This window comes from Tursiops truncatus, chromosome 20 (genome assembly GCF_011762595.2).
Source record: "Tursiops truncatus isolate mTurTru1 chromosome 20, mTurTru1.mat.Y, whole genome shotgun sequence".
NCBI lineage: Eukaryota > Metazoa > Chordata > Mammalia > Artiodactyla > Delphinidae > Tursiops > Tursiops truncatus.
In genome coordinates this window covers 12,299,639-12,320,242 of record NC_047053.1, presented here as the reverse complement: position 1 = coordinate 12,320,242, position 20,604 = coordinate 12,299,639, and the positions used below count along the sequence as shown (strand labels likewise).

Sequence of the window (20,604 nt, the reverse complement as noted above, 5' to 3'; positions counted from 1 at the left end):
TCTTTTCCAAATGGCTAGCTGGATGTTATGTATCTAACCACACACATAAAAATTTGTGTGTGTGTGGTTAAATACACATAACATAAAATTTACCATCTTAACTATTTTTTTTTCCATCTTAACTATTTTAAGTGTACAGTTCAGCAGTGTTAACATGGAGCATTGTTGTGAAACAGATCTTTGGAACTTTTTCAACTTACAAAATGAAAAACTATATCCATTAAACAGCATCTCCTTTTCCCCTCCCCCAGGCCCTGGTAACCACCATTCTACTTTCTGTTTCTATGAATTTGACTATTTCAGATAGCTTATATAAGTGGACTCATACAGTATATCTTTTTGTGACTTAAATTCATTCACAATATTTCATCTGAATACAATTTTTAACTCACTGATTTGAATTGTCCTCTTGGACAATTATGTAGTTCCCACATATGCTTGGGCTTACTTCTAGACTTGTCACGTTGATCTGTCTGCCTATTTCTACACATGTACACATTTGTTTTAATTATTGTAGCTTTCTGTTGCCTGACTCTTCTTACATGTTTATGCTTCCAACTAAACTCCAGAACCATTTTATTAAGTTTTCTACAAAAATCATTTTAGGATTTTTTTATTGGTATTGCATTAAATCAATTTTGAGAGGATTGGCATCTCTACAATATTGACTCTTCCATTTATATTTAATAAGACTTCACCTCAGCATACAAGAATTCACAACAGAGTCCCACTCTTCCTTTTCCTCCCATGTTTACCCACCCTCCAGCTGAATTCACTATGACCTGGACCCTGAACCCACTTCATGTTCTTTTCTTCCTTTCTTTTGCTCAAGCTGAAATATCCTCCCTCTTCCTGAAATGTCCTCCTCTTCTCCTTCCCACAATTTCTGCTGGTCCATATCCTACACATACTTTACATCCCATTGCAGATTGCCCCTTTACCCTGCTTCCTCCATGCAGATGTGACTTCTCCCTCCTTTTAAACTCCATAGTACTTGGTTTGTCACTTTATGAAGTGCTCACCTCAATTTTTCCTGTTACAGCTATTTGTGTGCTTCTCTTACTGATCCACACTTAACAACAATTTTGTTTATGTTTTTTTCTCTGGTTAAGAGAGTTCTTTTCTCTCTTTTTTATTTTTTATTGAAGTACAGTTGATTTACAATGTTGTGCTAGTTTCAAATGTACAGCAAAGTGATTCAGTTATACATACATCTATATATATATATTCTTTTCCAGATTCTTCTCCCTTACAGGTTATTACAAAACATCGAGTACAGTTCTCTGTGCTATACAGTAGGTCCTTGTGGATTATAAATTTTACATATAGTAGTGTGTATATGTTAATCCCAAACTACTAATTTATCGCTCCCTCTTCTTTCCCCCTTGGTAACCATAAGTTTGTTTTCCGTGTCTGTGGGTCTATTTGTTTTGTACATAAGTTCATTTGTATCTTTTATTATTATTATTATTTTTGGCCGCAATGCAAGACTTGCAGGATTTTGGTTCCCCCACCAGGGATTGAACCCAGGCCCCCTGCAGTGGAAATACAGAGTCCTAACCACTGGACCACCAGGGAATTCCCTGTATCTTTTTTTTTTAACAACAATTTTGAATTAGAGCAACAGGTCTAAACGAGGAGTACACATCAGAATCCAGGGAAAGCTTTTTTAAAAATCTACATGCTTTGATCCCACTCCAGGAAATTCTAACCCAGTAGGTCTGAGGTGGGGTTCTGATATCAGTATTTTGCATAGGTATTCTTAAAAATCTCCACAGGTATACTGTGTACATCTGGTTGAGAATCGCTGTTTTTAGATAAACCTCATGAACTCCTGAATATCCTATATATATAAAGCTAATGTCCTACCAAGTTTTGGCTCCCCGAGTGCAAGTCCTGTGTCTCATTAATCGGCCTGCACTCCTCCCCAAGTACATAGTCCCGTAAAGGGTTGGCATTGAATCAAACTTGGACTGGTATTAAACAGCATTGCTCTCTCTATTTCAATACCTTTACCAACATTTCACCTACTATTGACTATAATCACCAGTCCAGGGCGCTCCCTTTGCACCCTGTAGCCGTGAATACTGCAGCGGGCAAAAGGAGAAGCAGGAGAAATGCCAGCCCTCCTGCCATCAGTAGCTACAGGCCTGGTGCAGGAGTTCCAGGAAGGCTGGCCTCAGAAATCAGGCAAGGCTGGGTTCTACATAACATCTAGCTCTGAACCTATTTTCTCACCTGTAAAATGAGAACAGCATTAGCCACATCTACTTCCCAAGCATAGTGTGAGGCTCAGAAGAGGGAAGAACAATGAGCGTGTTCTGACATTGTCCACCAATACATTCACAGAAGGGACTGTAGTAAATATTAGCATTCCTGAGCCAGCCTCCACCCCACCCCACACCATCCCTCCACTTCTGCTTCTAGAGTCCCAGGGGTGCGATCTGGGTCCCAAGAAAGGCAGTTCAATCACACAGCCATTCATTATGTATTCACCCACCATCTACCGAGAGGCTACCATGTGCCAGGAACTGGGGATGTAGAGATAAAAGACCAGCCCTGCTCTCAAGGAGCCCAGAGGTCTCTGCTGGAGCCCAGGAGAGGGACACAGTTTGGATCCTGTGTCCACTGTTTAAAACAAAATAAAAGCAACTTCGAGAACAAGCTCAGAGTAGTGGAGGATACAAAGTGAGTAACCACAGCCCTGTGAACAGGGAGGGTTAGCGCGGAGCCCAGAATGTGGGCTGGAAGGGGAAGGGCGCAGAGCACGGTCAAGGGCGTTTCGTGGGGGCGGCGCCGGGCGGATTCCGATGCCCCTTTGGTTCCCGCGACCCCCTAGCCCACCCCCGCCTTCCTTCAGGTCCCAGGTTCCTCACGCCCCCCGCCTCCCGCGCCCCTGGGTCCCTGCACCCTTCGCCCCCGCACCTTCCCATCCCCTGATTCCCGCCCCCTCAGCCCCTGGTCCTTTCGGTCCCCGCCTCCCTCGGGCCCTTCAGGGCGGCCTTCCTCGCCGGCAGCTCCGAGCTGCTCCGGCCGCGGGCTGCTACTTCTCCCCGGGCCGGGATCCGGCTGAAGCCGCAGACCACTGCCCCAACTCTCAGCCCCGCGCCAGCCTCCTTCCTGCAGCTGGGACGGGGCCGCGGCCACCTGCATCCCTGGTCCCCGGCTCATCTCTTCCTGGGACGGGGCCGGGGCACAGGCGAGGTGGGTAGGAAGCCGAGCTCACGCGCGGAAGGGCCTTAGAACCTGCAACCGAGTGAGCGCTCAAAAAAGATGCGCTAATAATGCTTTTCCCTGAAATCATCTCCTACCCGCTCTGCTTCATTAGGCTTAATAATAGCGCTCACTCTGGGAGCTGGAGGGGCGTTCCCAAACGTCGTGTTCAGGGGGTTGTCCAATACTAATATTAAACGGCTGATCTAAGTGTTTATTATGGGCCAGGCACTGTGCCTGGGGCTTCAAAGACGTTCTCTCCTCTAATCTTCACAACCACCGGATAAGATGGAGACTGTTATTACCCCACTGTAGTGATGAAGAAACTAAGACTTAGATTAAGAATTCTTCAGAAGGTCCTGCAGTAAGTTAGTGGTGGAACCAGAGCTCAAACCCCAACTGTTTGGCTCTCAGGCATCTATTTACCTCTACCATGTGCTGTCCTCCCCAGCACCTCTGCAGGGCTTGTGATCAAGGGTCTTGGAGCAAAGTGGATTTTAGACCCTGGACGAGTGGAAGGAAAACATGCACATTGGGTTGTATTTGTTTTTAAATACTTTCAACTCAAAACACATCTCTTTTAATTGTTTAAGGCAGTTCGAGTTGTGTGTTCTAAGTGAATGTATCCTTATTGAAGTAGAATTTACATAACAAAAACTATTTGACCTTTTTAAAGTATGCAGTTCAGTTTTTAGTATATTCACAATGTTGTGTAGCCATTACCAGAACATTTTCATCACCCCCAAAAGAAACCCCATAGCCCTTAAGCAGACACTCCTCATCTCCCTCTCTCCCTTCCCCCAGGCAACCACTAATCTACTTTCTGTCTCTATGATTTGCCTATTCTGGACATTTCATATAAATGGAATCATACAATATGTGACCTTTTGTGTCGGACACCTTTCACTTAGGGTTATGTTTACAAGGTTTATCCATGTTGTAGCAGGTATCAATACTTCTTTCCTTTTTATGGCTGAATAATATTCCACTATATGGATAGACCACATTTTACTTATCCATTCATCAGCTGATGGACATTTGGGTTGTTTCCATGTTTTGGCTATTGTGAGTAGTACTGAACTATTCCTGTACAAGTTTTTGTTTGAACACCTCTTTTCAATTCTCTGGAATTGGAGTGGAATTGCTGGGTCATATGGTAACTCTCTGTTTAACTTTTTAAAGTTAATGGCTCATCATTTTATGTTCAGTCAGCAGTGTATGAGTGTTCCAGTCAAAGTAATATACATAGTTTTTAAAAAATAGTGCTACAAGGCTTATGGCAAAATAAAACTGTCCTTTACGCATACCGCTGTGCCATTCCCAAGAGGCAACTACTTTCAACTCTTTTAACTGTTTTTTCACTTGCTTTTCTCCATACTTCTAAATAATATGCATTTGCTACAGTTTCATAGTTTATCAATTTTAGGCATTCTTCTGACTTCCAGTACTCTAATTATGTTTTCTTTCTTGTACAAATTTTTGGTTTTCCTGAAATTATCAGTTGTCATATTTTCATTGACTTAGTAGTCCGTGGCCTGTCTCTATTTCACTACCTTTTCCCATATGCTCCAAAAGATGTGTCACATGACTTTCAATAGTTTTTCCATACACTTAAACAGAGTTTGAACCCTTTGTTGGTCCCATTTGCATTTTTGAATCCGGAGGCATCCCCCTCCTCCTGCCCCAGTCTGAACTAGCTGCACCCACCTGGGGCCTGTGCACGCATGGGTCCTGCTGGGCCTGCCCTCACAAGTGCCCTGGATTGATCTCCTGTTTCCAGTATCTATGAGCTCCTCTTTAATGTTGCACATCTTCAACTTGCTAAAATACATCCTTCAGGAGTATTCTAAGATTGAGTGCTTGGGAAATTAAATATTTGGAGCGTTTGTATGTCTCAGTCCGTTTCCATTCTACCATCACACATAAAATAATTTTAGATATACAAATCATTTTTCCTCACTATTTTGAAAGCAAAGCTTGATGGTCTTCTAATATCCAATGACTCTGGTAGGAGCCCAAATGTCACTCTGATTCTTAAGGCTGTGTCTTTGACCTGTTTTTCCTTTTTTCTCTTTGGAAGCTCTTTAGGATCTTCTCTTTATTCCTGGACTTCTGAAATGTGATGAGAAATATCTGCAATTTTTGTTTGCTTGTTGTGCTAGCCTTTTGGTGATCTCTTTCAATCTGGAACACTCAGGCCCTTCAGATCTGGGAAATTTTCCTGTAGTATTTCCTTTGATCATTTAAAGAGATTTTTGTTTTCAGGACTGGTAGAAAAATCTAAACCAACTCCTTTAAAAATAGTCAGCAAACACTTCTGGATGTTTCTGTCTTTTATTGTGTTTTTCTGATCATAAAGATAATGCTCACTTATGTAGAAAACTCAAACAAAACTGGAAACATGTAAACATGCTTTTTAAAGATTCCATGAAAGTGGAGATGCAATAATAAACACATAAAGTCATTTTTAATAGTTGTATAGCATTCCATTGGAAAGATGTACCATAATGAATTTGACCAGGTCTCTACCAGCAGGCAGCCATTTTCAGTTTCTCTTTACTGTAAACAGTGGTGGGATGCACATCTGGTACACACAGATGCTATCATTTAAGTGGACTTATCCCTGCTGCCCTAGGGTACAGTGGAAGTAGGGGAAGGGTCATGAGAAGATGGGATTCAACTCATTCTTTATGGAGGAGCTGTTGGGAGAGCTTCTGAACTTGCCGGGAGATGACCTTGGCTTAAACTCCCTGATGGTGGTGCTTAGAGCAACAGCTCTCAAACCTCAATGTGCACATGGAGCACCAGGTGAACTTGTTAGACTGTAGGTTCCTGAGCTGAACCCCAGAAAGTCTGCTTCAGTATGAGGAAGGGTCTGAGGATCTGCTTTTTTTTTATTTTTTTTAAATTTTATTTTAATTTTTAAATTTTTATTGGGGTATAAAATACCCCAAGGTTGTAAATCATAGTTGATTTACAATGTTGTATTAGTTTCAGGTGTACAACAATGTGAATCAGTTATACATATACATATATCCACTCTTTTTTAGATTCTGAGAATCTGCATTTTTAACAAGCACCCCAGCTGATTCTGATGTAGGTGGCTGGTGGACCACTAGGAGAAATACTGCCTTGAAGAAATACTGACTTAGAGAGTGGAGGAGAAAGTGGAAGGAGGTAAATAGTGTTCACTTGAGAAACAGGAGAGGCTGTGGGGGGCAGATAGGGAAGGAAATTAATTAGGCATCTTTTGTCACCCCAGGGGACCAGACTCCAGTGTGCTTTGGGTTCGGATAGAACTAACAAATCTACCTGCTGACCTTCATTCTCCAAAAGGGTCCAGTGATTCTGATGTTCACACAGACCCCCCTAAGACCCCTAGTCTATCCCTAAACTGTTATTTCCTCTCTTGTACTCGATGTTACTCAGTTAGGAATATAGGGATACATAGAAACATCTCACCACATTCACTAAGGCATTAAAGACCATGGGCTTGGGCTGGGAAAGATGGGAGCCGCCCCAGGATTACCAGCAGAGATAACCAAGGTTAGGGATGGTGCTGGAATGTGGGAGAACAACACCGAGACTTGGTGAGGATGTAGTGCAACAGGAGCTCTAGTGAGTGAAATGTAAATTGTTCTAACCACTCAGAAAAAAAATTTGACCCAATAATTCCACTCCAGGGTGTATACTCCAGAGAAAGTTGTATACTTGTATACAACTGTTGTATACTGGGCTCCAGGAAAAATAAACATCCAGGATGTTCTTAGCAGCATTTTCAAAACAGCAAAAAATAGAAAGAATCCAAATGCCCTTGGACAAAAGAATGGATAAATTAATTGTGGTATATTCACACAATTGAACACTATGCATATTACAAATGACTGAACTGTATACACATCAGCATGGATGAATCTTAGAAACATAATGAGTGAAAATAGTAATCCTAGAAAAAATACATTCTTGTTAAATTAAAAACTAAGCAAAACTAAACAATTTATTATTTGCACATTTATATGTAGGAAAATATAAAGAAAAACAGAAGATTGTGGGACAAATTCAGAATAGTGGTCCCCTCTGGGTAAGGCAGAGGATGAGAGCTTTGAGCAATGGTAGTGTTTTCTAGTTCTTAAGTTGGGCCATGAGTTCATAGGTGTTTGTTTTATTATTATGCATATGACCATATATACATAACATATATTCTTTTGGCTATATCAAACATCTCAAAACTTAAAAAATAAGAGAGAAAGATGAAATCCTCTAGCCACTACTGTGTTCTCTCAAGGTTATTTAATCCTTGGGTCCCCATCTCTCCTCCAACAGGCACTATGGACCAGGAAGCAAGACATCAGGCCTAAAGAGACCAATGGAAGCTTGTTAAAATCCACCTCCATCTCACCATTCAGAGACTGGGTTCTTCCCAATCTGTTTCTCATAGACTGTATCTGTCACTAAGTAATGGCCTCTTTTAGACCCAGCCAAGCTGATTGCATGTTTAGCTAATATGGCATTTTTCTCTGCTGACAGCAAGACTATACTTGGGACATTGTTTTCTGAACAAGCAAGCCATCCTACCACCTACTTTTTCTTATCCGGTAGCACCCCTGGCACCCACTCTATTCTGTCTGCTGGCCTCACATCTGGCTGGGTCTCCAGGCTTCCTTTCGAATCCCTGATGATGAGCTTTTCCTGTTCCCTTCCTCACTGCCCATGGACTCAGCAGGTCTGGAGTTCTCCTGGGCCTTGAATATTCTCCCTCTGCCATATTTCCTAATTCAAAGACCACCCAACATTTGGAAGAGAGCAGAGTTCCTGAGGTGAGGTTTTGCCTTGGCCAATGCAGTTGAATGGGTTAGGTGGGTTTCAATGCCCCCTCTTTCTCCCACCTGACTGTGTGGCTTGGGGTAGGCCCCTTATCTTCACGGACCCGATTGGCTTGCCTGTAAGATAGAGAGTATTTTCTTTGGGGATGTTAATAATGTGTAAGGACATTAAAAGATGGAAAGGATGTTAAAGTTCATCTAGTTTCACCCACTTGTCTTAAAGATGGAAAAACTAAGACGAGGATGAGGTGGAGACTTGGATGGACCAGGGATGCTTTATTAGCAGATAATGGGCTAGAACTCAGGTCTCCTGTTTCTCCATCATCATGCCTCCCTGATGCTTGCTGAGGCGTAGAGGTGTGGGAGGAGGAACCTGCAGCCACTCAGCCCTGCCCAGCTCCATCCAAGGCCAAGGCATTCAACCTTAGAAGATGTTGTTTTTCAAACTGCTGACATTACCTGGGGGTGGGAAGAGCCCGCCTCACCTTTCAGCTGGTCCATTGCACAATCTGGCAAGCTGAGGCCTGAGACTCTTCTTCCCATACCAGGCTCGGCTATAGAAGGGAAAGGTCAAGATGTAGGGAATAACAAAAAAGTTGGACACTAGCTCTACCTTTCCCTCAGACCCTACTCCCCCTCCCCGCAGGGGTTGGGGTGCATTGAGGGTAAGAGAGGCCTGAGGAGAGGAAACAGGAGTGGGAAAGCAAGATTTCTGCACCAGCTGAAGGGGCAGGGCTGGTCTTCCTCACCCCTAAAGGAGTCTTCTATTTGGGGAAGGGAATTTGTGGACAAGGTAGAAAGAAACAGGAAGAAGCTTTTGGCTTGGTCCTGCTTTCAGTCCATGAGTTGATAATTTATTTTTGAAATGGAGAAATGGGAAGAGGTGAGAGAGAGAGCTGAGTTCGTCCGTGAGGCTGCCAGTGTAGACTCTGATGGAGGCAGTGGAGACTGGGCTCAGTGCAAAGATGTCCGGGGTCCCAGTTTGATCCCCTGACCTGTGAGGCAGCAAACAGGGAGGCCAGGGCTATACACGGCCTCTCCCAGCTCTGGATTCATGCAGGCTGCCATACTTCAGCTCCTATCTGAAACAGAGCCCCTATTCAGGAATTCCATCAAAGGCCCTCAGCAATCCAATTAGAGGTTGTTTTTTCTTTCTTTCTTTCTTTTTTTTAATTATTCAACTGTCATATATGAGACCAAATGACTATAACACAAAAGGGAGTTCTTTTTTCGTTTAATATAACAATATACACAGCAAAGATCTAGATCTTACAATCTGAATGCAGGTATTTAACCTTTTCCGGGCTGTTTGTGTTTACAGTGCATAGAAGTCTTGTAATTGAAGCCATGCCTTTCAGTCACTAGAAAAACCTTTGTAGCTGTCACATACTTCAGCTCCCAAACTCAGTTTTATAAGAACTAGAGTTTGATTTTTTAGGGGTCCCCCATTCCCACAGGTTATGTAGAGTTTGGGGACGGTTTTTTTTGGGGGGGGTCCATCAGGCCCTCAGGCATTGGTCCCCGTAGGTTGCAGTGGCTCTGTCAACTGCATTCCAATCTGGTGACCTGGAACTCTGTCCCTAGATGCAGTGAGCGGCTGTACCCTCCCCAAGGACCCAGCCTTCCTGCTCTCAGTATCACAGCCCTCTCTGCTCTTTCTTTCTTTCCTTCCACCAGCCTGAGGGGAAATACTGATGCACGATTATTAAAATATTTTAAAAAACAGACTTATGATAAAGTAACACATGGGTTTTCAAAAAAAGCACATTAAATACCGAGATCTAGTGATGGTCTAATAACTTCATACTTTTTAGGTAGTGATATATGTAAACAATATTTCAACATATTGCAACAACCATAAAAGGATATGAAAATAGCTAATTTCTGCTGATGACAAAGGCACAGATACTGTTCATACAACAGGAATTTGTTGCCTACACTCAAAATTGAAGGAAATGCTATTTTTCAGATGCAGGTTAGAGAAAAGAAAAAAAAATGTAATTTTTTCCCATCCAAGTTCAAGGGCCCCAGGTCATAAGAAACCCTGATCAGAAGAAATTCATCTCTTCTCCATCCCTATTTCTTCAGTAGGAGCCACAAACTCTCCCTGAGACTAGTAGCACAAGGTCTATTATCTGCTTGAATGAAGGGGGAGAAAGTACGTGCATAGGTTAATACCTCAGTAAAACGTTTCCATCTTAGTTTCATCGGGGTTTATTTACTCCTAGTTTACACACAATCCTAACATACCTGATAGTCTCTGTTCTTAACTCACGGAAAAATAGGAGCACATTTGAAAAAAGGAAATGTTCCTGCTAAGAAAACACACTTATAATACCCAAGGTGAGTGCAAACAGCCTGAAATGTAGGAAGAAGATTTTTTTTTAAGGCAGACAAGAATTCAAAAATCACAGAAGATTGGAAAGATTTAGTTGGTATAGAATCAAATAACTGTATGTATTTTAATTTCCCTGATTGCTTCTCTGAGATTACAATGTCTAATATTCATCACTATGACCCTGTATTCTGAAGAAAAAGCTAAAGAAAGTAAACTTGTTCATCTATACTTAGGAAAGAAAGGATGGATAAAATATATTTAGCATAATGTCCAATCAAGATGGTTAAAATAGAGTTTTAATGCTTAAAGGGTATATATGAAGATTCTGGCTAACTGAGGTTTTGAAATTAATATTACACCCACGACCCTCTGCCCGCTTCATCCTGTGGTTCTTCTTACAGGACACTATTCAGCTTCCTATGCTTCCCTGAGAGTAAAAGACAGTGGTGGGGATTATGGGACCACTGGAGGGGAACCTATCTCAGTTCAGATGGCAACATCCATACCACATTATAGAGCATGGAGAACAGGGCCCAGGTGACTTCCATTCACCCAATGCTGGTCAGCGTGTACTATAAAGCAGAATTCTGAAATCTTTTCCCACCAAAGACAAATGTCCTCAACTTCACCTTTGGACAGGGGTCTCCCAGAGGGGACACCAAGAGAGATATCAAGGGCAGACACTGGAAGACACTTTTTTTTTTTTTTTGGAAGACACTTTTGAGCTTCGCTAGTCCAACCTGCTTTTTACCAGTGAGGAAACTGAGGCTCAGAAATGAAGTTAATGTAAAATTATCATGATTTCTTCCTTTAATATTTTGGCAGGATTCAATGACAAAGCCACCCGGGCCTGGAATGATTTTGTGGAATGTTTTTAAGTATTGATTTAATTTTATTCATAAGTATAGAACTGTTCAGATTTTTCCATTTCTTCTTGTGTTCTTGTTGTTGTTTAATTTTTCTCTTAATTTGCCCATTTCACCAAAGTGTAGAAATTATTGGAATAAAACTGTCTGTAATATCATTTTTAAAATATTGGTAGACTCTCTAGTGATATATTTTTTTCATTCCTGATAATAGTTATTTAAACCTTTTCTCCTCTTTTTTTTTTTATCAGTTTTGCCAAGGGTTTAACAATTAGTCTTTTCAAAATATCAACATTTGTCTTTATTAATAGTCTCCACTTTATGTTTGCGTTCTACTTCATTGAAGTATGTTCTTATCTTAATTATTTCTTCTTTCATTATCTTTGGGTTTAATCTGTCATTTAAAAATATTTCTTGACATGGCTCCTTTGAACATTAATTCTCAGTCTTTCTTCCTTTCTAATATATGCATTTAAGGCTGTAAACTTTCCTTTAGCCCAGGTACATTCCATAAGCTTTGATATGTCATATTTGTATTATCATTTAATTCCAAATACTTTCTCATGTCCATTGGGAGTTCTTCTTTGACCTGTAGCTCATACAGAAGTATATCAAAAATGTTGCAAACATACAGAGATTTTCTAGCTAACCTTTCTGTTATTCATTTTGAGTTTAATTCCATCGTGGTCAGTGAAAATACTCTATGATTTAAATACTCTAAGATTCATGAAGACTCACAAATATTGTCACTGTACTCAATTTTGGTAAATGTTTCATCTGCCTAATAAATGCTAGTTTGTATTCTGCAATTGTTGAGTGTTCTATACATGTTAAATAAATCAGGTTGGTTGCTGAAATCTTTTATATCATTACTGATTTTTTTGTTAAAATCTTTTATATCTTTACTAATTTTTTTGTTTGTTTTAATAATTTTTTCATTTTTTGTTGAAATCTTTTATATCTTTACCACAGCAGGAGGGTATTAAGACCTCCCATTGTGAGTGTAGATTTGGCTGTTTTCACTTTCAGTTGCATTAATTTTTGCTTGCTCAATTTTGAGACTGTGTTATTAAGAGCATAGAAATTTAGAATTTTTACATTGTTCAGATTGTTGAATATTTAATTATTATGAAATGTCCTTATTTATTTCTAGTGATGCTTTTTGCTTTAAAGTCTACCTTGTATGATATTAAGATAGCTACACCAGGTTTTTTGTTGTTATTGTTAGCATATGCATGGTGAAGCCCTCCTTTTTATTGGAAAATCAGTCAACTCTCACAATATACCAATACTTATTTTCTGTTTGTTGTCGTTGCTTGTTTTTTTTTTTTAAGTAGTAACATCCTAATGAGAGTGAGATGGTATCTCCCTGTGGTTGTGATTTGCATTTCACTAGTGGTTATGATGTTGAGCCTATTTTCAATGAGCTTGTTGGTCATTTGTATATTTTATTCGGAAAAATGTGTATTCAAGTCATTTGCCCATTTTTAATTGGGTTGTTTGGGGGTTTTATTGTTGTTTTTTAGGGCATGGTATACCTTTTTGGATTATTTTACAACCATCCTTTCTGCGTCCTTATATTTAAGATGTGCCTATTATAGGAAGCATATGCTTCCTTTTTAATCCAGTTTGAGAATTTCTCTTTTAGTTGAAGTATGTCTTATTGTAACTACTGATTGTTACCTATTGCTGCACAACAAATTACCCCAAAACTTAACAGCTTAAACGACAACAAACATTTATTGTCTCACACAGCTTCTATAGGTTAGGAATTTGGGAGGAGCTTAGCTGGGTGGCCTCATTAAAGGAAGCCTCAGGGATATTTCATGACATTGAAAGTTCAAAGGATAAAATGTGGGAAGCTGATCTGAACTTAGAAAGGGGTATAACAATTGGCCAAGTCATAGAAAAGGTGCTTGCTCTGTATCATAAATCATATGAGAAGGTAAGCACTGATAACTTTTACAGAGAAATAAAACATTTTAATTTTCAATGTTTCTAGTGTTTTAAATAACAGTGTACTAAGTAAATGTTAACTTTCTTTTCTTTTTTTATTTTCCTAAACACTTATAACTGACAGTAGAGCTTTTAATGTTTTGACCGAACTATTTAAAAGTCACAGAACAATCATACTTTTTCTCATTGATTTTTTTTCTCATTGATTATTAAGATTGCTATGCATGGGTTTCAGCTTGCACAGTATTTTTCTTTAATTTTTAATTTTTAAAATTTATTTTTGGCTGCGTTGGGTCTTTGTTGTTGCGTGGGCTTTCTCTAGCTGAGGCGAGCGGGGGCTACTCTTCCTTGCAGTGCGCGGGCTTCTCACTGCAGTGGCTTCTCTTGTTGCAGAGCACAGGTTCTAGGCATTCAGGCTTCAGTAGTTGTGGCTTGAGGGCTCTACAGCACAGACTCAGTAGCTGTGGCGCACGGGCTTAGTTGCTCCACGACATGTGGGATCTTCCTGGACCAGGGCTCGAACCCGTGTCCCCTGCATTGGCAGGTGGATTCTTAATCACTGCTCCACCAGGGAAGTCCCAGGACATACATTTTTATATCCTACTTTTTCACTTAACATCATATCATAAACATCTTTTTTTTCATAAACATCTTTATATTATTGTACAGTATTTGTCAACATTAAATGATTGCATAACACTGCAATTGTTCCCCTTTTATTGGATACTCCAGGTTTTGCAATTTTTCACTATTGTAAAAAAAGGAGGTTCAAATTTCACAGTTGCATGACCTCAAGTGCAGAAAAATATAACTTTTTATTTTCCTATAATTGAACTAAATATCTTTCTTAAGCCCCAGGTTTCTAGAACAAAAAGCATAATCAATAATCACTTCTAGGTAAACTCAGTCATAATCAGAATCTTTCTGCTCTTTCTAGCTCTTCACCTCTCTGTTTCTGAGGGAGTTATACAAATGTCACCAAGGAGTAAATGGGGAAGGGACAACCTCTCCTTGACCTTCATCTGCTTTGTCCCATGGTGGCCTCCTATTCCAGTGTAACAGGTGAGCCATACCTGTCTGGCCGATAGAAAGGGGGCAGGGCTGGTGGTGTGTCAGTGGGAGTTGGGAAGGGTTCCCCCTCTATCCTGACAACCTGTTGATGTGTAGCCACATCCTATCTTTCCATGTGGCCTCTCCGAACCCAGACAGGAGTCCCCACCCACTACCCCTACCAGGAGCAGGGTGTAGAAGCTGGGAGAAACTGTTTCTGGTCCCAAGCCTAGACATGCAAAGCTGTCATTTCTACTCCATAGTGTCTTCACATAATGGTGGGAGATTTGCCTATAAAGCTTATTTGTTGCCTGCCTAAGCCTCGCCTAGGAATCAATAAAGGGGGTTTACTGAACTTCAGATGGGGTCAGATACACAGTTCCTGCTGTTTTGTTTCCTCTTCAAACTCTCCACCTGTCCTCCCTCTCTAATAAGGTCTTATTTTAAAATAATAAATTTATTTATTTATCTATTTATTTTTGGCTGCGTTGGGTCTTCATTGCTGCGTGCGGGCTTTCTCTATTTGTGGCCAGCGGGGGCTACTCTTCCTTGTGGTGTGTGGGCTTCTTATTGCGGTGGCTTCTCTTGTTGTGGAGCACAGGCTCTAGGCATGCAGCCTTCAGTAGTTGTGGCACACGGGCTCTGTAGTTGTGGCGCACAGGCTCTGTAGTTTTGGCGCACAGGCTTAGTTGCTCTGCGGCATGTGGGACCAGGTCTCGAACCTGTGTCCCCTGTATGGGCAGGTGGATTCTTAATCACTGTGCCACCAGAGAAGTTCCTAAAAGCCTAATTTTATTTATTTATTTATTTATTTTTTTGCTGCACCACACGGCATGAAGGATCTTAGTTCCCGGACCAGAGATTGAACCTGGGCCCACGGCAGTGAAAGTGCTGAGTCCTAACCACTGGACCGCCAGGGAATTCCCAAAAGCTGACATTTTGTTGACTCTTTTTCTCTAGGTGCCCTCAAGCCTCACAACCCCAAAGGAGGGATGGTGGTCTTAGACTAAATGGGATTTTGAGGAAGGGAAAGAACATACCAGTTATCATCTTAAATTATCATTCTGCCTCATGATAATGCTGAAAAAATACTTGAGTACATATCACTGGTGACCTTTGACAGATGGGGTGGGGCAGGTGTGTATGAACCAAGGCCTGATGTCATTAAGGAAGGTGAGGGGAGGTTCTGGAGGCTGAGGGTAGAGAGAGCGGTATAAGCAGGTGGTCCACCCTTGGCACAATGGTGGCACCATCCAAGGAACTAGGAGTAATTGCCTGCCCCTCCTCCCTCAGTGAGCAAAGATGGGGAGAAGGCTTTGACACACTTAAGGTTGCCCTTTCCAGTCCACAGGGACAATGATGATTGCCCAAAACAACTACTTTATTCAGACAGCCCCTGCTCAGAAGTGAAATTTTCTGAGAAGTGAAATTATGGGGTCAAAGGATAAAACTTGTGTAATTCTGATGTTAAAGAATTCATGGTCTTAATACAAAAAGTGCAAAGCTGTTAACTCAAAGGTGATCAAGCATGGGGACTTCCCTCGTGGTCCAGTGGTTAAAACTCTGTGCTCCCAAAGCAGGGGGCCCAGGTTCGATCCCTGGTCAGGGAACTAGATCCCACATGCCGCAACTAAAAGAGCCCACATGCCGCAACTAAAAGAGCCCGCGTGCCGCAACTAAAGATCCCGCACGAGGCAACGAAGATTCCGAGTGCCACAGCAGGTTGTGCAGCCAAATAAATAAATAAATCCTGGCCCTCCCTAAAAAAGGTGATCAAGCATCGGACACTGGTGGTAAAGGAATTTGTCAACATGTCAATATGTATAGCACACTTTGACCTAGCACCTCCACTTTTGGGAATTTACCTGAAGGAAATAATTGGACAGATATGCAAGGATGTATGTGCCAGGAGGTTCAAAGAAGTATGTGTTTAATAGTTAAAAATAGACATGATTTAAATATCTAATGATAAAGGATTGTTAAATAAAAAATAGTACATCTGTATGATCAAACATCATGCAGTCATTAAAAATGATGGCAAGAATCAGTATTGACTGAGAAGAAAAAAATTCATGATATGGTGCCCGGTAAAAAAAGCAGGTTAGAAAAAATCTTATATAGTATCATCCCTTTAAAATTTATATTGTGTACATACACATAAAAGACCAGAAGGAAACACACCAACGTATTAATAGTGGTTATCACTAGGTGGTGAGATTATTTTCCTTTCTTGGTTACTCTTTTCTGTATTTTTTACCTTAAATTACATTACTTTTAAAATCAGGGGAAACAAACAGTGAAAGGTAGCGTATGTAATTAGGCTACTTGGAATGCTATTTTACACATTTTAATCTGTTTTTCACATAAAGATCTACCTGCACTGGAATCGATTTCTGGGACTTCTTTTCACTTCACTTAGCCCAAGCCCTGCTTTTCCTCTGGCGTTAAATCCAGAATTCCCCACCCTTGTTCCCCCTCCCTTGTAGCCTCTGCTTTCTCCCCCAGGCCCCTGTTCTGTTCCCACCAGGCTTCCTTACTCCATGTTCTTTTCAGAAGTGGTCCTTGCCCCTGTGATACCTCCCTGAAGTGGCTCAGCCTAGAAAATCTCCAAGGATGGTTGCCCTTTACTGACCTTCACTGCAGCCAGACTTGGAGGTCACAAATTCCCTGTGGTGTGGGGCCTGGCCTAGATGCAGGTGCCAGCCAAAGTGGCACTTCTGGGGCACTTAATAGACCAACCAAAGTTCACTGCCAAGTAGCCACTTGGGCTGGGCCACTAATGGGCCCTGATAAGTGGCTGAGAAAGTCAGGTCTTCAACCCTTGGACTCTAGCCATGGGAGGACTCAGCAGAACTCAAGGTCCTGCTCATTTAGCTGGCTTCGGGACTCAGATGTGCCGGATCCGCCCTTAAATCTGGACATTGGGAGTGAGGCAGGGACAAGCAGCAGGGAAGCCTCCCATGTATGCAGGAGGCCATCAAGCCTCTTCCCCCAGCTGAGGGCATTCACTTTCCCTTCTGATTTACTTCTCAGTGAAACATTAAAGCTGATACCTTCTTGATGACTTTTCGATCATGGGCTCATATAGGACCTCAGAGCTATAAAGGCCATTAGATACCGCCTGCTCCAAGCCTCTCCCTTTACAGCACAGAGGAGCCCGGTGACTTGCCCAGTGATATTCAGTTTATGATGCAGCCCAGGTTTCCTGACTCCTAACTCAGATCTCTTGCTTTTCTCTAATACTATTTGTCTTCTTTACAAATGGGGTATTTCTAAAGCAAAGTGTCATGCCTTGTGTGATCTTACCCTCAAATCAAACACTGACTCAATATGTGACTGTAAACCATCAAAATGAGAAAATAAATGAGTCCAACCTATTCATTTTGTAAGTGAGAAACAGAGACCCACAGAGATTACCCAGGGTCCCTTGGCTGTGCAGGTTTGGAGCCAGACGTCTGGTGTCATTCACAGCTGTTTCCACTACAGACTGCCCAGGCCCTCAGCCAAACAGGACTGGACCTTATGGAAAGCGGGTTTGTGTCTCCAGGTACACATAGTGACCAGGAACTTCTTAAACAGATCACTCTTCTCTGCCTCTCCTTCCTGCTTTTAGTTTTGTGTCCTTGTGTTTAATTCCTGGAAAGATAAGTGACCCAGCTTGTGTGGAAATTGGTGCTGAGGGATGCAGATCCCAACCTAGGAAGAATGAAGTATGAGAAAGTGAGAGGTAGAGCTAGAATGTGTGTGTGTGTGTGTGTGTGTGTGTGTGTGTGTGTGTGTGTGTGTGTGTGTTGGGGCGAAAATTAGGCCGAGTCTGAAGGTGTTATGGGGGCAACATTTTTCAAATATTATTGAGGTTGTGATCTAATGCTTCATTTAATTAAAGGGCAGAATATTTAAAATCAGGACTGTTTTCTTTGTAGATAGTTTGAAACTCTGAAAGATATCTGTGAAGCATTTGCTCATCTGTATCACCCAGACCAGACAATTGCCAAATCGTACAGCAGAAAGTGACAATGAGTCAGTATTCTGCTCCCAGCTTCTAGGCTGGTGAATGTCTCAACAGTCCAACATAAATGACTGTCCTTTCTCTTTCTGATGTCTCCAGGGATATGATATCGCATCCCTTCAAATATTCTCTGAGTGATTACGCCCTGAACAAGAGCAGGAGTTGGAGTACACTCGCTGCCCAGGGTTATTACATGTACCTCTCCTGGGACTGGGGTCTGGGATCAGCCTCACCCAGCCACAGGGATTGCAAGTGGGAGAGGTGATTCTCCCAAGGAAATCTGAAGTACTATTATTAGAATGGGACGTGGACCCCAGGGAGGGCAAAAATAGCTCTGCCCATAACAGAGACGATTTCTTGAGGTGACGTACTGGAATCTCTGTGCTGGATGTGGTTGATGGGCCCACAGCATTTACACCAGCGGTCCTTCCTCTGCTACAGACGCTGAGAAAATAGAGCTACTTCCCAGATTGCACACAGCTAGGATTCTGGGTACAAATTAGGTCCTGCCACTTAGATGCATTTCTACGAGATTTGAAAAGTGGAAGTGAGGTGGAGGTCATGCCATATTCTTGTTGCTTTGGGCTGTTTGCTTCTGGCAAACAAAGCCATGAGATGCCAACATCCATTCTCCAGGTTCAAGGATGTTGAGAGGAAATTGTAGAGGCAACAATGGCAGAATTCCACATTCCAGTGTCCAGGTTAGTGTGGTGGCAGCAGCCCTGTGGTCCCAGCTTTCTGGTCCCTTGCTACCTGGATTGTAGCAAGACAAGTATGTCCTAGAACTCAAGCTTCTTAAGGGTGACAGAGGGAATGGCCCCCCTTGAGCCTTCTCCTCCCACCCACCCAGGGATTTGGTTATCGCTCACTAATTTTTGTACTGAATCCATTCTGATCTAAACACTGGAAGTGGTTGTGTTTCCTCACCCAATCCCTGACTGTTACACCTGTGTGGCTTGAAGAAGCACCTGTATGGTTTGATTCTTTTTTTTTTTTTTCTATGGTTTGATTCTGATATGACTTCTCCCCTCGTTGAGAATTACTGAGGTAAAAGAATAATGACATGGTTCGGGATACACTGAGATAACAGGAAATTACAAAGTTGCCAATACTGTAGTCTGATTTTCTGCTCTCCTTCCTTAATGTGCATGAGTCTATAACCCAAAAGTCTGCAGAGATTGCCACTATTTCCAGCCTTAGAGAGTCATGCTTTCCTGATTATTCAGATAGAATGACTCTAGCCTCTATTCCACATTCTCTGGTGACCACCCTCAAAAAAGCTCCTAAGATCTTTCAAGAGGCTCATTGGTCCTCTGGACACTTAAAAAAATTTCTGTCTTCACTCTGTTTTCACCACTAATTTTTTTTTTTTTTTTTTGCGGTACGCGGGCCTCTCACTGTCGTGGCCTCTCCCGTTGCGGAGCACAGGCTCCAGACGCGCAGGCTCAGCGGCCATGGCTCACGGGCCTAGCCGCACTGTGGCATGTGGGATCTTCCCGGACCGGGGCACGAACCCGCGTCCCCTGCATCGGCAGGCAGATTCTCAACCACTGCGCCACCAGGGAAGCCCTAAAATCTTTTTTAAAATTATTTTTTGGCCACGCCCTGCGGCATATGGGATCTTAGTTTCCCCAACCAGGGATCAAACCTGCACCCTCTGCAGTGGAAGCACGGAGTCTTAACCACTGGACTGCCAGGGAAGTCCCTCAAAGATAAAAATTTTAATGGAATTAAAAAAAAATTCCCTTCAATGATCAGAAAACAGCTGTGGCACTGCCTTGGCTCTCTCTCCTCCCAGTGATGTCAAGTGGATCCCTGCTTCCTCCTCTCATCCTGGTTGGGCCACATTTTTGTTGGGCACAGTGACCAAGATGGCACATCTCACCCACGCAGGCTGAATGACTAAGAGGGCGAGAAAGGACTCCCCCGCACATCCCTGTGGCTCTGACAGCCACATGGCAAAGGCCTCTTCCACAAAAAAATCAAAGGGCTGAGGCTGACACAGCAGCAAGACAGTCACTCTTGGGAGGAACCCTAAGGCCAGAGGACAGTGCCAGGAGAGGAGAGGAGGGAAAGAGCCCAGGGTGTGGTTCTGTCAATTAATTACTTTGACCCTGCACGTCCCACTGGGGCCCAGTGGTGAGCGAGCTGCAGCTGGAGGTGGGAGAGCTTCAGGTGGACAGATAGGACTTAGTGTTCGCTGGGCTTTCTGCTAAAGAACCCAGGGACCAGGACAAATTAACAACATCCATCCAGCCCTTCTCCCCCGCCCCCTGCCCCACGCCCACTGGAAGCAGACCACCTAAGGAAGACAGGACCAGGTGCTTGGGCAAAGCTCCCCTTCTGCTT

At 42.4% G+C, this 20,604-nt stretch overlaps 1 long non-coding RNA gene across 1 annotated transcript in view; it reads left to right on the top strand.

Moving 5' to 3' along the window:
* The window catches only part of LOC141277347 (uncharacterized), a 43,615-nt gene that overhangs the window by 8,609 nt on the left and 14,402 nt on the right, over positions 1-20,604 (top strand). Inside the window, exon 2 of the long non-coding RNA XR_012328592.1 lies at positions 14,134-14,258. This is a non-coding gene — a long non-coding RNA (uncharacterized lncRNA). The remainder of the gene's footprint in view (positions 1-14,133; positions 14,259-20,604) is intronic.